The following is an 18,189-nucleotide window of genomic DNA, read 5'->3' on the forward strand; positions in this document are numbered from 1 at the left end:
GCAGCATCCAACAGGTGGACGGTGCTGCAAAGGCAAGTGAGTCCCATCTCATCTGCCTTTCTCTCGGTGCGAGCTGAAACTTGGGACTGCGTCTCTCTACTTAGTCAGCAACCATAAAATCAACTCTTTAGTCTTCCATCCTGTAATATTTATCTGAAATGTTATTAGGAAAAAGCAGGCGGGTGTTGTGCAGAGAGCAGGTTACCAGAGACACAGACTCCGAGCATGCAGGAGGAGCACTGCTCCCCAGGTCCAGGGACCTCAGCACACGTGGCATGAGGTTGGTAAGGCAACAGAGCCTGCTCGGGGTGCTCTTCGGGAGCTAATAGTCACACCTGGGATAACAGAGCATCCCAAACACTGAAACAGGATTCTGATTTTAAATATGCAGCAGATCACTTTATGGGCAGCTCTCTGCTCCTTCCCACCTGATGCACTACCTGCTCTGGTAGAGAAGGGAATGACAATTTCTTCTTCTTCACGTATCTCCAGTCACAACTCCAAACAGCAGCTGATTTTAATCCTTTCAAAACTGTTATTCAAGAAGAAATTAGATGATAACCTGTACATGCATAAGAAGACTAGAAGAAGAGCCATCAGGATGAAGGTAGTAGTAATCGATCCTCCTGATACAAAGCACTGACATCAAGTTTTCCTTTCACCAGTACCAGGCAGCAGTGGAAGCAGCTGGCTTACCGTGGGATGGGTTACGGAGCTCACCGCAGCACGGCAGAGGAAGTGCAGGGAGCGCCGCTCCGGGGCGAGGGCTGGAGCACAGCAGACAAAGCAGAGGGGAAGTCGGGGGGAGTTACGCACCAGAGAGCGCACAGCCCACTACGAACCTTGGAGGCAAGCCAGGAAGGCAAAGTCTATAAACAGCAGCACAACTCACAGCAAACCCCTCCAGCCTTAAATGCTAGTTGAAAGAGAACCTTAACGGTGATTTGGTGCAGTTGCAGCATCCACTGCCCACAGCACTATTCATTGCCCCAGAGCCCTGCTGCTGGGTAGGCACACGTCCAAATGAGGGCACGGTCCTGCCCCTCGCTGCACAAATCCCCAGTGCATTTTTTGAACTTGCACGTGCCCGACGCATGCCGACATTCGCAACGCATCACACTGCTGATGATCTCAGAGCCGATCTGCAACCGCCACTTTTGGTCTCCCACGGGGACAGGCAGAACTCCCCAGATGGTCTGGGAGAGAGCCTGCTGCTCCCTCATACATCTCCAAGCTCAGGGAGTCTTCCTGCAGCTAGGCAATGCATAGAGACTTCAGAACTGAAGTTCAAAAAAAAAAAAGAAAAGACCACGTGAAAGGCTCCATCCTGTTCAAAGGAACACAATGAATTTCCTGCAGTCTTCAACGGCTACATATAAAGCTAAAAGCCTTGCCACAAGGACCACAACACCCAGACACTAACTCACCTTACTTCTCAGTCCTGCAGAGCCAGCTTAGCCACAGGAAAACAACATTAACTCTTTCTGGCCCCATTTCTCATAATCCAACCAGTGGCTGTGTACAAGCAAAGCAAGCCACTCACCTTTCACAATCCTTCATTTGGACCAGCATTATCAAATCTGATTAAAAAAATACCAACAACAGGAAGAAAAACAAATGCAGAATAGCACTGAACAAAACAACAAACCCCAAACTCCTCTGTCCAGGAAATGAGTACACCCAACACTTATCTGGGACTCAGAACTCCTACACCTGGCCCCCCTGCCCTTCACACACTCATACGGGACTGGGCAAAGGGAAACCCCCTGCTTGGCCCCCTAAATCTGACAGCCTGCAGCCTGCTTGATGCAGGTGTGCTTTACACCACTTTGTAACAGCACTTTGATAGTGAACACCCACAAAATAGAGCTTTCCCCAGCCAGCAGGTTTCTTCGCAAGCCTAAAAGCATCAGGCATCAATTCCTACAAAGTCTTAATGCAGATGCTGGGCTGGGACACAGGGAGCAACCTTGGTTCTGATGCAGCCCCGCTATCGGCTCAAAAGGAGCAAAATCAGCCATGCTGAGCACAAGCTGCTGCTCCTGGAAGTGGCACATTGAGCACACTGGGCACCACCTCACCCCTGAGCCGTCAGTGGCTGGAGCTGGTCTGCAAATTGCACACTGACAGAAGGCTTCAGAAGCCTTGCACAAGAAAGCAGAATGAAATAAAACCTCAACAGGGCTGGTTCTCCCCAACGTGTAATTCTTCCCCAGGCAGTACGGCACAGTGTGAATGTGGCAGAATGTTGGGCAGGGAAAGGCAGGACACGGCACTGTGTTGGCACATGGGAACACCCCACAGCAGGCTCTCTTTGCCCAGTGGTAGTCTGTGCAGTCCCAACACAAAGCCTCTAAGTGCATTTCAGGCTCAAAAGTCAGCTGAAACAGGTCCATTCTCCCCTCCCACTCCATAAATACGATCCAAATTGGGTCATCTCCTAACAATATATGAATGACATTCATTTAAGCCTCTGATGCCGTGCTGACATAAGCTGTGTCCTTTCATTCTCCTTGCACTGTGAGTGCTAAAGATGCTTTTGTACAACCCCTGAAGTACTCCATTTAAAAACCATGGTAACTAGAGCATTGCATTCAGTTGCTCTTGAAAAAAGCCAGTCCCCTTTTCCCACAATAGGCTCTTGGATAGCTCAGGGACAGACAGAAAAACACTGCTTGATTCACACTACTTGTCCCAATGGCTGGAGGTGGGATGCTGTTGTGCATCACTCACAAAGTGCTGGGGATCCCTTGAATGCTGGGGTCAACTTGTGTCCAAGGCAAGACAAGGCCTGCAGTGTTGGGTGTTGTTCCATAGATCTCCTACCTGGTTCATGCAGCCAAGAAGCAGCCAGAAGTCAGCACAGCTGCAGCATTAGATGGGCAATTCCATGAATGATTCCTTTCCAATATCCCAGTGCAGCAGGCAGTGAAGAGGAGAAGAAGCAAGTCTTGCTGTTATCTTTACACAGCAGCAACAGTTGAGTGAGTTTTAGTGAGGATTTTCTTGCTAGTCACAACTCTTAGACATTAAAAACACTTCTGCATTTCAGAACTCGGAAGTCTGTCTGCTGGCACCAGCGGTGTCCTCCTTTCTGAAATGGAAATATTCAGACGTGTGGGCACAGAGATCGGATGGAAAGAACAGGGCAGCTCCCACTAAATACACCATTAAGTGGGAAAATCTAAAGTGAAGTGGCCCTTTCAAAGAAGGGACATTTGTCTAAGATGGAAGGCCCAATTATTTGTTTTTCTTTAAAAGGAAAAATATTCATAGCTCTGCATTCATTACAAAAATCATATGCACCAGCAGCAGAAAGTCTAACGCCTTAAACATGACCTCATTGCTGCACCTCCCCTGCATGCCATTTTAGCAGACTTTTTTTTTTTCCAAATCCAACTGCACACCATTACGGAGCCACATTCCAAGATTTAAGATTTTAAAATTAGAAGTCTTTAACCCCAATGTCTGCAAAAACACGCTGCCAAAAAAAATGGCACAGCATGAAAAACGAAGTCTACCCTGTTAGGCAGCTTATTCCAGGAGTGACGCACAGCACGACACTCTGTGCCTGTCTGTAGGACCCGAACCAGATGCAGGGGATGTGAGGTGTGCTCCCATTTCAACACAGCATGTTTCAAGTCGTTGCAAATTAGCTCAGGGTTGCTGTACACCAGCCCAAGGAAGAGGCCAAGGGCATATCAACAACAGAATGTGCACTCACTTGCTGGAGATGCAAGCTTTTTAGAAGGCAGCATAATGTCCTGCCTTAAAGAACACCTTTGTGAAAAGGAAAACCAAGGCACATAATGCTTAACTGATTTCCCATGCAGACAGATGAAATGAGACTTCATCAGCCAAGCAGAGGCATAGCTGAACAGTGGGCCACAGATAAACCATGCCATATAGGTCAGTACACAAACCTACGATAGCCTTCCTGTTTGTCTGTGCCGCTGTATCTAATGCCCAAGCCTGCTTACTGATGGAGGTGTATTTCCTGTGGGATGCTCCTTATGTTCTGGACTGCTCCCTCCAGCTTTCATGTAAAAAACAAGGCACAGCTTCAGCAGAGGAAGTAAGGACTGAGCATTTCAGCTCCCAGTACCTGACTGGCGCAACTGCTGGTTTATGGGATTTTCCACTTCAAAAAAAAGTAAGTTTCTTCTGGCTAACAAAGCATCATCTTTCCTAAGACAGATGGCTGTTATGAGAGAAGGGAAAGAGGTGAAACAAGGACAAGCTTTGATCAGTTAACTCTGAATTCCCTCGTTCTGCTGCTCTGCTCAATACATAGCCTTAGTTTTCAGCAGGACTAAAAACAGGAGGAAGTTTGTAACAGAAAACAAGAAAACCATTTGGGGAAATTCTCACCATCCACAGTCTGTTCCACAACAGCCTGTCAGCGCCTGTTATTATTTTCATGAGAGTTTTGTTTACGAAAGAGCTACGCTCTTTGAAGTCCAAAAGCAAAACACTGCGGTGGATCACAAAATATTAATCATGTAGCCGATCGCACAGTGTTTGGGTTGGGTTAGTAACCTGCTGTCAGAAAAAATAAGTTTGCTCACAGTCAGGTTTATGAATGTTCTAGCAATGTTCCTCCTTCAAGCAAGCTGCCCAGAGGCTTCCCAGACCTGCCCCCCCCCCCCAACACATTTCCTGGCTGCTGTGGTTAAAGAGATCTCTGTAACACGTGCTTTGACAAACACTCTGGCAAGTAGGGCTGCTTCAACCTGTGGTAGGGCTTCTCCATCCCTGCTGACAGGCACTACAGTGCTGCTCTACCTTCCTTTCCCTGTGGGTCAAACACCTTAGTAAATGAAGATTTCCCCGTTGGCTAAGAGTATCACTGGGAGCCTGCTCCAGGATCACAAGGACACCAGGCTCCTGATTGCAGAGGTCTGGCAGTCACTTTCCTTGAAGCATAACATCTGTGATCTTTTGTCCATACTCTGTTCCATCAGCCAGAGGAAGGGCAGATCCATGTCAAAGCTCAACGCTATGAGCAAACTTTGGTTCTGTGTTGCCACAGGGTTCTTCAATGGCATGAAAGAAATAAAAAATTCCTTGCATTTGCAGCAAGAGATGGAGAAGTCTGCAGTGACTTTGGTTTCAAGAGGAACACAGTGTTTCCCAAGCCAATGCGTGTAGCAGCCCCAGAGATTGTGGCTCAGGAGGTGAGCCTGGTTCCTAATCCCAGCCCCTGTTGGCAAGCAGTTATGCTGACACGTCCTGTGCCTATCCTCAGAAGCAAAGATCTCCCACTCAAACATGCTGCACTGCACATTCCAGGTGGGAAAGGAGGAAAACAGATACTAGAGGATGGACAGCAAGCCATGATGGCAAGCAATTTACTAGCCAAGCAGAAGACAGTCATAGTCTTGTGCATGTCCTTTCAGCTGCTTCAATGGCACTACTTCATTCAGTGAGGTGACCAACAGAGGCTTGCACATCTCCAGCCAGAGATCTGCTGTCTCACATCTGAAACACCACTCAACCTTCCTCCTCAAAGATTTAAAGATGCAAAAAAAAAAAAAAAACCCATCGCTGTAAGGATTGCATAATGGCAACCCCTGCTTATCAGAAGACCTGGAGCACAGGTGACTGCAGCCTGGTATCACTGAAGTAACATCACTCCCATTCAGCCCCAGGTGAAGAACTGCAAGCGCAGTGAACACAAACCTTATGGAAACCATGAGGATATGTCAGTTCAGCTTTTTCACTACTGTCTGCATTTTCTATAGCAGAAGTCCCTTCGGCATAGCTTGTAGGTGCAGACCTGGCTGCTGCAAACACAGATCACTTGTCTGCTACCAACTCAAATGTGTCCAATGACAAACGTGTAGTCTTAGCAGAGAGCTCTCAAGAACCAACCACAGGGACTATCTCAAAAAAGCCTTTGTATGACAAGTATAAAACCACCAGAAACGCAACCTGTCCTGCAACCAAAAATGCCGATAATTGTCCCCAGACAAACACACCAGCTCCCCACTAATAGAGCAAAGTGGTGCATGTGTGCAGTCAGGCCTTCTGTTATGGGTGGCATGTGACTGCACAAAAACTGAGAAGTTCCCATCAGCCAGGAAGACAGCTATTTCCTTTGCATAGGGCCACCATCAATTAGTCACCTCAGTGCCAAGAAGCATTTGTCATATATAAAGGCTCTCTCGCAATACTCTCTTGACTGTATATCTTCTATATTGCCTGAATAATATCAGCTTCAACTGAAGACACTGAAGCTACTTTCCAGCATTTCTGTAGCATTTGTATGGCAACTGGCCCAGCACCAGAAGACAAGGAAGGCAGAGGGCTTTAAACATCACACTGGAAAGATAAAGCAAGATAAAAAGGTTCACCAAAAGCAGTCATCCACTTTCTACTCTATGCATCTCCAATCTCTGTAACATAGCTCAGCACAAGGGAAAATACAAGGCTTCTACCCATTTCCCTTGACTGGTCACCTCAGCAGGAGCTCTCATTGTCCATGGTAACTTGCACAGCTCTCCTCTGCCTGCAAAGTCAAAACTAAGTAACGCCTCAAATATGCAAGAAGTAGGATTACGTGGACACGCAAAGAAAATCTTTGCTGAGAAAAGACCAGAAAAAAACCCCACAGTCAAGACAGAACTGTCCATCCCCCACTTCACAGTAAATAATTAAGCTGCCAAAAAACCACAGCGTTTACTGCAGAGCATGACAACTCTCCAGGCTTACTTTCCCCATCTGACAGCCTGCAGGAAGGCTGTACTGTCAATTCACTTGCATACTTGCACGCATTCTTATTTCCATCAAGCGATTTCAGGAAGTGGCACTCTTGCACTGGATCCTGTGAGTTGGGTTTTGGGTTGATTTTTATGCATGTGGTTGTCAGCTCTGGCAATCTGAAGAAACGGCTGGTTATTTTATTACCACAGCATTTGGAAAACCAAAGCAAGTTCATCTGCAGCTTTCAGTACTTTTAACTGACTGATTAAGTGCCAAGAAGAGCCAACTTCTGTCCTCTTCTAGATGAGCCACAGAGACCACGCTGTTAGCAAGCGCTACTCTCACTTCATTTTTAGCTGGAAAGACAGTGTAAAGGCCACACAGCTACAGAATTGAAAGGCAGATTAATTGCCTAATGTTTCAGTAGAGTGCAATGTGCAACAAAACTAACTGCTTAGTAATAGGTATGGGGTCAAGCATGCACGTTTCCAAATTCTCTCTCTTTAGCATATGTTCCACAACTCCTCCAGAAGAAAGTCAATGCAATAAAGCACTGGAACACAGAACTTCAGTATGAGAGCGACAGAGCACAGGAATAGGCTGCCAACACAGGTTGTGGAGTCTCCTTCTCCAGAGATATTTAAGACTTGCCTGGATGCCTACCTGTGTGACCTGCTGCAGGGAACCTGCTTTAGCAGGAGGTGGGACTGGATGATCTTTACAGATCCCTTCCAACCCCTACAATTCTATGATTCTATGAAAGCGCAGGGCATTTTTTCAATCAAGCCTGCAATTAATCAACTTCCTTCCTGATTAAAAGGTCGGTCCCACCCATCTCCAAAGCACCACAAAGCACTTGCCTAAAAGCAGACTCCAAAGCAGAAAGGTCAAGGCAGGCAGTGTATCATCAGGAAATATTCAGCCCCGGGAATCACAAAAAAGCCATGTATGTGCTGAGGCATGAAACGAAACAACCTGAAGGAGTCACTGGTTTCATGCAAAGTATGTCAGGAATGAAGAACGTCTGTTCAATACTCAGCAAAACACAATCAGACGGGGTAATAAAGGGTTACAAAGGGAAGAAATTCTTCTTTGTGACACAAATTGAGCTGTGGCATATTCTGCTATTTAAATCAAATTATAGAAACCATCTGAAAAGTAACATGCAAATGGCTATAGAACAGTACCGCCAGCAGCTCTTACAGCCTGTGACACATCCTCCTCCTACTTCAGTTGTCTCTGGGCCAATGCTGCCCAAGATGGACACAGGCACATTGTCCCCACTTGAGTTACCATGCACTGCCATAATCACTTACCAAAACGCTATGAGGTGGACGATGCCAGAAGGCGGTAAAAACCAGCACACACACACACAGGGAATACAAAGACACCACTGTGTCATACCACTGAAGAAAGCTTTTTTTAAGCTACACTTCTTCTCTGGCAGTTGAAACACCAGGATCTTGACAATGGTTCCAAGCTGCTCCTCCACTTGATCAAGCAAGTGGCCACAGCGAATCCTGGCACCAGCGAGCCTGCCAGGCTGCTCCAGGGTGGTTGCTGGTGTTTTTTTCTTTCAACACAAACTCTCCTCACTAGCAACAGAATTGTTCATGACACAAGAAAGTTGATCAGCTCCACTTCAGATGTGCTCTGTCAGAAGACAAACACAGTAAAGTCTGAGAAGTAGGTTAGTGTATCACACACGGGATATCTGCACCTCCATCAAATCAGAAGCAGATGCAACACCAGTAATGTAGAGCAGAGCAGAGAGCAAACAATCCTTGTCCCTGCAGAAGCCAACCATCCAAGACGAACGAGCAGGAACAAAATCTCTCTTTAAGTAGTGAAGAAGTTCATACGTTCTGTTTGAGGAGAGATAATAACCAGGGCTTCGTGCAGATCATTCAGTTTGTCCACCAAACCGTAGCTGCTTCACCAAGACACCTTGTCTGCCTCCTGCATCGATGTCAGATGTTGAGTGCATGCAGAAGAGGAAGCACCAGCTCACTGCTGCAGCTACTTTTCAAATGGGTTGACCAAACCTTCCTGTTCCTCTGCAGTTACCCTGCACTTCCCACTCCTGGTGTCTGCTTCGAGTGTCCGTGTGCACTGCAAGCAGCCAGGCACTCTCACATCAGGTTTCTCCAGTGCTTCCGAATGCAAGGAACCATGAATAAAGACACTGCAATGATAAGCTTACTAAAATTTTACGAGGGCAAAAATATAGATGCTCTCACCAATTGCTGGTTAAATAAAAGCCGCTGAACTGACAAGTGCAGACAGTAAGAAATCGTGGTCAGGCACCTCTTGCCGCATGGAGATGGGAAGATAAATGGCAGGGCACAAACCTCTGGGGCTCACAGGGACAGTCTCAGAGCAAAACCCTTTGCAGCTGCAGCACCTGTCTCAGCAACACTCCCTGTATACATGCAAAAAAAAAAAAAAAAAAAAAAAGAACGAACAGAAAAACCAACCACCTCCTTTCTTCATGCCCTCATACTTAACATACCCAAACACTTCAAAGCACAACAAAACCATAATGCAATTCCCCCTGAAGTTCTGTCTGAAAGCAGGGGCCAGAAAGAGCCAGGCTGCATTGCTGTGAATGTCTGCACCCAGTGCTGTTGGAAAAGCACACACAAAAATGTGTTATCCTTCAGGGCAGACAAATCCCTTCACTTAGAACATTAAAACCAGGACATCCTGTCAATGGGGCCCGTTAATTCATGGTCCCCGAGCTGTGAGAAAATGTGAGCTGACAGCAGCATCAATACAAGCAGTCTGTCCTCACTTTTGTTCATGAGACTTTATGTGCTGGCAGTGCACCCCGCCAGCATACTGTACCTGCTCTTTACACACGGCATCCTGCCTCTTCAACATACAGCAAAAGAGCACTTCTCATGTCTTCCCCTGCCTTGTACCAGCTTCTGGCAGCAAGAGAAACAAGAACCAATAGGCCTCCTCCTGTTATATCAGCATCCTTAACCCATGAATACAGACTATGTAATATACCAATAAAAACACTGATCTAATTCTTGTCACTAAAAGCTGGTTGTCACAGGAGCCCAGACAGATAGCTAAGCTGCTCCACAGCAACAAGCAGCTAACTCAGTGCTTGCTGCAGCCAGGGTGATTTCTCATTTATATCTATACCAGTTAATCAGTTTCCTTAATGAACCATGAAGACTACAGGACAGGTGGAATCCTGCCTTGTGCCAGGCTTTCAAGCACAGCATTAACTCAATGGAGCTCAAAGGAAAGCATCCCAGAACCAGGGCTCATACTGTACCATGATGTACAACAACAGGGAGCTCGCTGGTGCAGCCTTGTCACAGAGCAGCCGTGCTCCACTGCACCATGCAAACCCAAAATGGAGGCAAACACTGGGACCAAGTTCCCTTCCTGCCTGTTGTACTTCTTTTTGCACTGAAATTGCCCAAGAGAACAGAAGTGAAGCTGCTCTGGAGAGGTTTAGCAAAAGTCAAAGCATGCCTTGCTATACCTCAGCTTAGCACCTTCTGTCACTCATTACCAAGCCTGCTTTTGCCTAGGGTTACATTGCAGGAACATCTGCATCAGTCTTGGACAGCTGTGCAGACTATGAAACTCCTGCCATCTCAAAACTGCAGGTTTGTGGCCAAAGTAGCAAACTTCTGGAGGTCTCTGATGGCTTGTTTTTTCCTCCCTGATCTCTATCGGTTCATCTGAATAGCAAGCATTTCCTTTGTTAGTTTTGGTTTCTGTTTTGTATGGGGGGGCATTCCTGTCTGCTTACTTCTTCTGAGTTGCTTTTCACAAAAAAAGCCCACCTCCAGGCTGCAGCATAACCTGTTAGTTTAGGACAGCTGCAGACTGCTCTTCTTCGTCTGCTAATACTGGCTGTTTTTCTCCTCTTCAATTCCAGGATAGGCAAATAGCTCAGCCTCTGGGGAAGACGCAGCACTTTGTCTCAAGTCAAGCAGAGCATTTGTAAGTGCAGAGCTTGCAAAACACACACCTGTGAGTCACCCAGACCTCATTGCTGACCTCCAACATCTGTTCTACTGCCTGGGGACTGGCTTCCTGAAGCAAGAAGGCTGGCAGCTCCTTGGCTCTCCTCAGCATAAAAAATTCTCTCAAAACCTCAAAGCACGTAACACTCATCATCTCACTGCTATGCAACCAAAGAGAATGCAGACACCAGCCTTATCACACGCTGAAGTGGCACAGCTCCTGACTGCCAGGAGAGCATATCCCAGCCACAACCACACAGCATGTGATGGTGTCTGGCCTCACCATTCCTCAAGGCAAACTCATGCTCACACATGCTCGAGGTCCTACCTGTCAGCAGAGCCTTTCAGATTAGAATTTGTTCTTTTCGTATTTCAACGCTCATTTTTGAGGCCAGATCAAGAGGACTGCTTTGCAACATTTTTGCATTCATCCGTTTTGATAAAAGAGGCAGGTTTGGCATGCATTTTTTGGAATGTCTACTTTGCAATGCACACAACCAAAGAATTAATGTGCTCTGGACAAAGCCACATAAGACTGAGGCAGTTCAGCCAGCTGCATTTTTGAAGATTCTTTGTAGTTACCTGAGGCAGAACCAAGCACTCAAATAAATCAAGAAAGTAATTGTTATTCTCATAAATCCTAATTCTAGACTTTGAAGGAAAATGCAACTGAAATCAGTCCGAAGGACTGACCTATCTTTTGTAGGGTCCCATTTGCCACATAAAGGAGAAGACTGCCCAATCTGAAGATCAGTGCAACTTGAAGCGAGCACTGTGAGTTCCAAGCTTACTCCAATACTTTGGATAGTCCTTCATTATTTGTTAATAATATGGAACATACAAACACCATTACTTGTTATGCCTACAGACACCATTTTACTCAGGTAAAAATTCACAGTGCGTATCTTGCATGGCATTCCTACCATACTGTTACATAAGCCATATTTTCACACATACAACTATAAGGAAAGCATTAGGGATCTAACTTCAAATTAGTAACATCACCTGTCTCCTTACACCTCATCTTTGCTTCTTCTGCAGTCTTACTAGGGAGAGCAATAGGAACTCTATGCAACTTTACAGCATGCCAGTATGGAAGGACAAAAATCAAAGCAACTCGAAGGTCTAGGAGCCAGTCCAGCTATGCTAGCATACCCTGACCTCAACATTTACTTTTAGAAATGATCTCTCTCAATGCAAACTGTAAACATTTACCCAGGAGAGCTTCTTGACTAGGGTAGAGGATAGGATAGCAATAGGTAGAAGAACCAAAAAGAGAAACCACTGCATCACTGAGATGACTCCTACTCATCTTTTCTCGGAGGTCTGAAGAGCATCTCCAATTTTGGTGGCAGAAAAAGGAGGAAATGGCATTTTCACTCAGAAAAACATAACTACTAAAGGTACCTGGAGGTTCAAGATAAGGGTAAATTGGGCGCTGAGTTACATGGTTCAGCAGGCATGGTGGTGATGAGCTGACAGTAATTATATACAATATGAATATGACCACCTAAATGATGCTGCAGTGACATGGTTAGGTTTTTCATTAAATTATTCCCTCATTTAGCCTCCTCATAAAGCCTTCTAAAGGCTCAACATCAGTACTTTTGTTTAGTATCTGAAAGAAGACAAAGAAACAGACACAGCAACCTTAAAAGAGAAGCAAAGTTAAATAAAGACAGAAAAGGCACGTTTTCTACAGAAATAAAAGTCATTACCGTGCTTGGAGTACCACTGCAGCTTCACATAAGCAAACACTGCATAATTTTGAAGAAAAATAATCTCTCTCCACTGCTATCACCAAGCTTCTCAGAGGGCTGAAGGGCTGAAGATGTAACCTCCCAGGCTCTAAGCATGCAAACTACAGCTGCCCCTCCACGAGGCCTAGCCAAGGAAGAGCATCCCCAAAAGAGCCCAGAAAAGTTTTAATCGCTATTAAGAGCACACAAGTTTGCAGTTTTAAACATGTGAACTCAGAAAAGATAGTCTGAGATTGCTCCTCTCATGTGGTTTCTGTAATGGCGTCTTCATTATAGTACAAAGGGAAGAAACTAATTCATTCAACATGCATATGGCCTTCAGTTACTTAATCAAAACATTTCTCTATGACTGTTTAAGTAGTTATATTGCACTGTTTTGACTAGAAGACGCGCCACTGGTTTCTCACATGTGGGTTTTATTGCAAAATTCTGGTGCGGCTCTGGAAAAAAAGCTAATTCAAAGGATAGATGAGAACAGTGACTTGAAAAGAGGCCTGCATGTGTCCCACCAACCTCCTCCTGCCCCACACACCCTTTTAATGCTTTTTTCCCCTCTATCTTAATGGGAGAGGAAACCTACAATGATTCAATATTTCACGTCTCGGTGAGAAACAGTGCTATGAGAGTCATGTCACAGCAATACATCAGCTAAACAAAAGAAGGAAAAAAGAAAAAGCAACCCAACCCTTCCTTCATTGAAAAACCACATTACTGGCCTTTCACTGCCTGCAGCAAAACACTGTAGAAACGCTCATGTGCACAATCCTAAGCTTTAGCACTGCTGCAAACAAATGTGAATTAGTGAGTCCCCAAAACCCCAGCAATCCTGCCAGTGACTCCAGTGAGCACTGCTTTTCTGCACCAGCAGCTGCTTCTGTCTCCCACCAGAAGTGTAAATGCACATTCCTGTACAAAGGGAGCTCCAGCTCCAGGAGCATCCATGCCACCAGATGTTCCACATGCACACAGGAGCCTACAAGGACATTATCTGCCAAAGCACATCCAACACAGATCAGATAGAGAGGTGAAGTACCAGGCTGCAGAGCTCAACCCCAGGGAGTGGGGGAGCCCTCATCCCTGGAGGTATCCAGGAGATGAGTGGACAAGGCACTCAGTGACATGGCTCAGCGAGAGGATTTGGTAGTCAGGTTGATGGCTGGACTTGATGATCTTTTCCAGCCTAGATAATTCAATGATTTTAAGAAGCTAATGCTCAGGAAACCTATTTCCTGAATATCGGATCACAAAGCTGCTAACACTGCAAAGTCACAGAACTCATCCAGCAGCTGAGCAGGTATAAGTGACTTGCTGTAGCAATGAGATCAACGCTCACAAGCAGACACATCTCAGGAGGCAGCACAACTACGCCACAAACACAACCTACCCAGGCTGACTGAGCCCAAAGCCCTTCACCAATACTCAGAACTCAAAGTGGGGTAGGGGACACATGGCCCCACCCCCCAAAAAACCCCACCAAATAATGCTCACTTTTCAGTTGCTGTTCACTTGGAATTAGGGAAGTGAACCCAAGTCTTTGCACAGCCAGAAGATCACACTCCAAACAAACCACAAGAGATGTGCAGATATACATCATGCTAACACAGGGCCCAGCTTCTGGGAACAAAGAGAGAAAAAGGGATAAATATCCTCATCACCAAGCAATGTCAGGCCTGGTAAATCCATACACACAGAGATACTAATAATAACCTGTTATTTCTGGAGAGAACCAGGGGGAAAAAATAGTTGCTGGGCTGCAAGAGAACAGATTTAACACATGGGATGCTATTCAGAAACCTGGAGAAGCAGAGTTCACTACACAGTCAGAAACCTCAAGTTTCAACAAAAGCCAATTCCGTCCAGCTTATGCAGTCCTGCTTAAAGCTGAATTTAGCATGATCTTAAGGAAAACTCTAAAAACAAACAAACAAACAAAACAACAAAAAAAGCCACAAGAACCATGCTTTCAGAAATTCAAATGCAAGCACTACAAAAACAATTCTTCTGCCTGGTACTTCAAATACAAGACATTCTGTAAGAGGAAATATCGCTCCCATGAATCTGCAAAGTGACTCTGAGGACTACAGAAACATTCAGGAGTTCTGTGCTTGAAATAAAAAAAGAAAAAAAGGAAAAAAGCTCATTTATTTAGAAGACAATGTGAACAATGCTGAGATATTCAGGCAAAAATGAAAGCTGCTGTTGGGAGGGGAGGGGAAATGCCCACAATAGCTTTGGAAAGCACTGCCCAAAACCCTCAGGAAAGAAAGCAAAATGAAAACACACTTTCAGAAATCTGGGATGACCGGTGCTCAGAAGCAACACAAAAGCACTGCAGCAGTTGCATGACAGGACTAAAGGCTGAAAAAGACAATTGCTGTACTAGAGCTGTCTATTCTGGCTGCCTGGTGTTTGCCCATTTCCACCCGCCTGTAGGTTTTGGAGCCTCCTGGTACCCAACAAGGGGGCTTGGCAGCTCTGGGCACTGCCTGCTCCCTACAATGCTCCCAGCCCCGTGCAGGACAAGCCACCCTGTCCCTCGAGGCTGTCTCTGCTTAGCACCGTGCTGGAGAGACAGCAAGCAGTGAATGGCTGATTGTCAGGGCAGGGAGGAGAGTCCAAGGCGATACGGCAAACGCACGTGCAACGCCCCGAGTTCAGCTGGCAAACCCCTTCTCACAAGGCCACGGCTGCTTTTGCAACAGCTGGGAGAGAAAAACAAAGAGGAGCAAGCTGGTACTGCCTCAGCACGCTGCTGCTTGTGCAAGGGCAGGGCGTAGGGCTCCCAGCATCCCGTTACTCAACACTGCCAGCCTGCCAGGAGCTTGCTGTCGTAGTCATCTCCTGTTTTCACATACCTGCATGAGGCTGTATTCACAGCATCCCCATCCCCAGGTGTCCCTTTCTATGCAGGAAGACAAGAAGCCAGGCGTGTGGGATACATGCAGGGCTGAGGAGAAGAGTGGACAAACTTCTCATCCTCCCATTACTTACAGAATTTTTGTATCTACTGGATTGTCTGCTTCCTCCACAGATACCTCATTAAAAAATTCCCACTGCAAGACAGAGAGCAGAGGCTTCCCTTAAATCACAGTGAAGTCCAACCACAGTCGTGACTTAATTCCAGCTCTCCTCCATAACTAAAAAGCCAGGAAAATGCAAGACCAAAGCTCCGTCACAAACAGAAAACAAGTTCCTGGGGACTGTGCCATCCATACCATCTCAGATCCCACTGAGCGATCCAAGCAAGTGGCTTTGGTTTCATAAATCACCAGCACACCAAGCCCAAGCAATGTTACCACTCCCCTCCCTTTGCCTTCAGCTGCAATAACAGCCATTCTGTACCCCACAGACCTCAAAATAATTCCTATTCTTTAACGATTCAGCAATTCCTTTGAGAGCTATTTATGATAAAGAAAAACCTTATCAGATGAGAGCAGCAAAACTCTGAAGCTGAGCGCTAGCATTCATCTCGAAGTGGCACCACTCAGACGTTATCAGGCAAGGAGCAAAACACAGCCAGAATGAGTCTTCATCTTAAATGAAAGCTGTATCTTTTTACCTGAGAAAAACAAACAACTTCACTACATAGAGACTCAGCCAAAGAGGGAAAAGGCAACAGAAATCCTTATGAATTGATAAAATACTCGACAGCCTGTTGCATTTCTAGCTTAGATAGAAAAACAAACAAACAAATGCAGCAGAATATCCTTAGTGTTTGGCTTCTCTCTAATTCTAGGACATGGTTTTTGGCAGTAAGCCTGGTTTGCACCTGAGGGTAATGCAAAAAGGAACATAAAAACCCAACCCGAATGACAACTGAAGAGCAGCCATCTGCGTGGGCTTTTCTCTTTCCAAACCAAACTCGGAGTGAAGAGGGTTTTCCAGAGAGCCAGCCAAGGAAAGAGAAACTTAATAAAGAGACTCAGTGGGATCTGAATGGAGAGCTTGCTTCATGCAAATACCAGGGCGAAGGCTTTATTCTCCCTGCCTGTCACCAGCAGCCCTCCCAGACGTGCCTTTTCTTCCAGCAAAAGCTGCTGGAAAGAGTGCTCTGTTTGGAAAGCAGATGTGCAGAACAGACGTGGCTAGCTCATAGGTCAAGTGCCTGCTGTGCTTTTCACTCCAGGTCACCAAAATGCTGCCCACACAACGGGTCACCTTGCTGCAAATACAAATGGGCTGCCTTCCTCACAGCCCAGGTCTTACCACGGGAGTAACGTGTGCAGGGCATGTTGTAATCCTATAGCAGAGTAGACAAACCTGAGTCACCCCACGGGATGTAGCAATTTAGACAGCCACCAAACAACTGCTTTCAGAGAGGGCTACATGAGATCTTTTGCATGTGAAAGCAAATTCAAACACACTTAAATTTGTGCTGTCATGGTTACGGAGGGCTGGCTAACCACAGATTGCTATGCACCCACGGAACAGACCCGCATGTCACAACTGCTCTAAACAGAGTTTGTAAAAGCTGTGATCTGAGCCTTGTGAAAGCCAGCTATGTCCTTCCCTGCACAGTAACCCAGATACAGCCTTCCCACTGCTGCAAGCACACATGCACACCTCCGGCTCCAAGTCTGCCCACATACATGGCTGCTCCTTGCCTGCCTGACTATAGATTACCATACAAACGGAGCTCCAGGCCTCCTCAAAACTCATAAAATTCACAAAAAAAAAAAAGAGGAATTCAGGCTACAATAAATTGATCACCATCCTGCAGTGCTTACAGCTCCACACCCCCAGCAGGATCAGGAAATTCCCTCACAGTTGACAGGGAAAGGACCATTTAACCCAGCAGAGACAAGGATGAGGGCAGCCAGAGATTTAGAAGATAGAGGGTTTTTGGGTTTTTTTTTTGCTCTTCCCATTCAGGTGGGCTCTGACACATTTCCTGACAGCATAATTAGGCTGTTCATCCAGCCTAACTATCCATCTCTATCCAGCTCCTTCTAGAGCAGCTCCACTACCGTCTCTGGAGACAGCGTATTACTTCAGATGGAATCACTTCAGATGTATCCCTGGCCCAACCTGGTACGGCTGTCTTCACCTTATCTTATCCAGCAGATTACAATATATGCCCACATACTTCAAGCATGGAGCAACAGCATCAGCAAAAATTCACTGATAGGAGAAATATTTTCCTAACAGAGTACTCAAAGCAGGAGGTAGACATCTCCTCCAAGCACTCAGCAACTGGAATGAAACATTCTGAGCTTTCTCCTAAGGCTCAAAAGGAGAGCTGACCCAGGGATGCCCTGAGATTCTTGTTCATTTTATAACAAGCCGATGGTAAAAGAAAATTGAGCTGAATATTCACGTGCCTAAGGCCATTTAAAGTGGAGACTTACTTTCCTAATGTAGAAGGTTTTCCCAGCCTTCTGAGGGCAGGAGACAGAAAGAAAAAGAAATGCTTTTCAGTGAAAGCACCAGTAAGGCAGGAGTTCCCCCAAAGTAATTAGCAGTACGAGAGGAAAAACTAACATCAACTTTCCCTGAGGGAAAGCTTCACATTTATGAAATCTATATATCCAAAGGTCACTGAAGTTCACAGAATCCACTGCTATATTAGATCGTTGTTAATTGCAGCAGCTTTTCCAGACCTCAGAGAAAACTATCCCCAGGACCATTTCTTTCCTTCATTTGGCTTTTCGGTTAAGCACAGGAACTAAACAGAACAGGAAACTACAGGCACAGCCACCGTGTCCACGAGAGGCTGTTTCCATGCATTG

The 18,189-nt window shown here is 45.9% G+C and overlaps 1 protein-coding gene across 1 annotated transcript in view; it reads right to left on the reverse strand.

Annotated features, from left to right (window-relative positions):
• LOC122157849 (USP6 N-terminal-like protein) overlaps nucleotides 1-9,083 on the reverse strand; it is a 43,395-nt gene extending 34,312 nt beyond the window's left edge. Inside the window, exons 1-2 of the mRNA XM_042814035.1 lie at nucleotides 8,022-9,083; nucleotides 2,827-3,094 (exon numbers count right to left, since the gene is read on the reverse strand). The gene's annotated coding sequence lies outside the window, so the exon portion shown is untranslated. The remainder of the gene's footprint in view (nucleotides 1-2,826; nucleotides 3,095-8,021) is intronic.
• Between the last annotated feature and the right edge of the window lie 9,106 nt (nucleotides 9,084-18,189).

The sequence above is a fragment of the Centrocercus urophasianus genome, unplaced genomic scaffold (genome assembly GCF_019232065.1).
Source record: "Centrocercus urophasianus isolate 14NV4802_14NV808 unplaced genomic scaffold, USGS_Curo_1.0 seq_14, whole genome shotgun sequence".
NCBI classification, from domain to species: domain Eukaryota; kingdom Metazoa; phylum Chordata; class Aves; order Galliformes; family Phasianidae; genus Centrocercus; species Centrocercus urophasianus.